This window comes from Kryptolebias marmoratus, linkage group LG15, assembly GCF_001649575.2.
Source record: "Kryptolebias marmoratus isolate JLee-2015 linkage group LG15, ASM164957v2, whole genome shotgun sequence".
Taxonomy (NCBI): Eukaryota; Metazoa; Chordata; class Actinopteri; order Cyprinodontiformes; family Rivulidae; genus Kryptolebias; species Kryptolebias marmoratus.
In genome coordinates, this window is record NC_051444.1 from 155,901 (window position 1) to 157,787 (window position 1,887).

The 1,887-nt window shown below is 41.4% G+C and overlaps 1 protein-coding gene across 1 annotated transcript in view; it reads left to right on the top strand.

The window, feature by feature from the left end:
- Nucleotides 1-1,887, top strand: part of arnt2 (aryl-hydrocarbon receptor nuclear translocator 2) — a 27,316-nt gene that overhangs the window by 1,290 nt on the left and 24,139 nt on the right. The window lies entirely within an intron of this gene.

Sequence of the window (1,887 nt, forward strand, 5' to 3'; positions counted from 1 at the left end):
GTTGGCGGTACTCATGTTGTGTATATGTGTATGTATATATATGTATACACAACATATATATGAGTTAAAGCTTCACAGAGTCAAGCGTTTCCCCTAAAACTGATGTCAGATCAACTCTAAGAAGGAGGCGGATAAACCTGCTTGAAGGATCTTCTTTCTCTCCAGGAGCTGAAATCGTGTCTTAGCTTCTGCTAACTGTGGCTAACGGCTGTCGTTAGCCCCGGTGCACTCAGAGTGGAAACATGGCTTCGATCTAAGCTTCTCTTCCCTGACCTCCATCTATCAGGAAAGTTGTTCGGGAATAGTGCAGTACCACATCGCTCCTTGAGCCCAGTGCACCATCCCAGGATGAGATTCTATAGCTGCGGTATAAAGAAAATAACCTGAATCTGACCGTCTCTGCATGGTGTTGTTGTCCCCACTGACCCAATCCAGTCTTTTCTGGACTCAATTAGCTCTGTGTACTGAACCAGTCCTGATGATCTTTGCAGTTAAGCTGGATCTAAAGTGCGTCATGGTCTGAGGAGCGCTCTTATGAAAAAACTTAGCAAGATTTTCCCATGGGTGAGAATCCTCAGACTTAGAAAGCACCATGTGGTAAGAACTATTATTCTGGACATTTTTGGAATTTGCTACTCCATTGTGACCTCTCTGCAAGGAGCTGGAAATGATGGTTTCCAAGGACTCTCCTACACTCAAAGTTGATGGTACAATCCAGCGTTCTGAATTGAGTGAGTTGCTTGCAGCATTAAGCAAACGTGCATTAGCAATGTTTGCACTCACCAGAACAATCTGTTAGTTTCTACTGACCCTGAGAATACACTCAATGAGGGTTTTGAGGGCAGACTATAAAGAAGGGCACACAGAAGGAACCATCAGAAACTGATCCGGACAACAGAGAGGATGGAGAATGGTGCAACTCTACAACCGGTTTTGCTGCTAATTGCAGTTTTATCCAATCACAACAGCAACCACCCTCAACACAAGTTTAAAATGGAGGTGTCCATCCAGACTCTACTGTTAGTGACCTGATGGCAGTTATGGTTGATATTGGTATAGATCTGAAGCCTGAAGATGTGAAGACACTGGTTATTTTTTTTCCTTCAACTGTCACAGCCACAAAAGTTCTCATGATGTGATTATGAATAACCTACTTCATTTCTGGGACATTGCTTTCATTTGTGAACATTGGCTGAAGCCTCTTGAAATACTCCCAATGAAAGAAGAGTGTAATAGCAGAGGTCTATGAGTGGACTTGAAGTCAAGTTTTCACCCAGAGGACGCGATGCAGCCCAGTCGCCCATACAATGGGACTGGTTTCATTTGTAAACTAGGAACTATCCTACATTTTAAACTCCTCCAAGCTGCAAGTGATTGCATCGCTAGCATAGAGCTGAGGTGTCATGGGTATTCGATCCTGACATTGATCGGTGTTTATCTCCCTTACCACAATGGTGCTGTGGATCAAGTAGGATTGTCCAGCAAGGGATTGTGGATGCATGCAAGCTATCTGTGATAGTTACTGGTGACAGGAATGCCCCTCTTTCATTTCACGCTACATTAGCATGGAAGTGGCACAAACAATCCCTTTTTAATGACCATAGCCTTCTACTGTATGACTTTGTCATGAATAAGGGTATGAAGGTTTTAGACGTTGAATTTAGTCAAGAGGTCCATTATACCCATTTCAATGGGAACGGAAGATCTTACAGGTGCTGGTCATAAAATTAGAATATGAAAAAGTAGATTGATTTCAGTAATTCCATTTAAAAAGTGAAACTTGTATATTATATTCATACATTACATACAAACTCATATATTTCAAATGTTTATTTCGTTTAATTTTGATGATTACAAATGACAACAAATGAAAATCTCAAATTCATC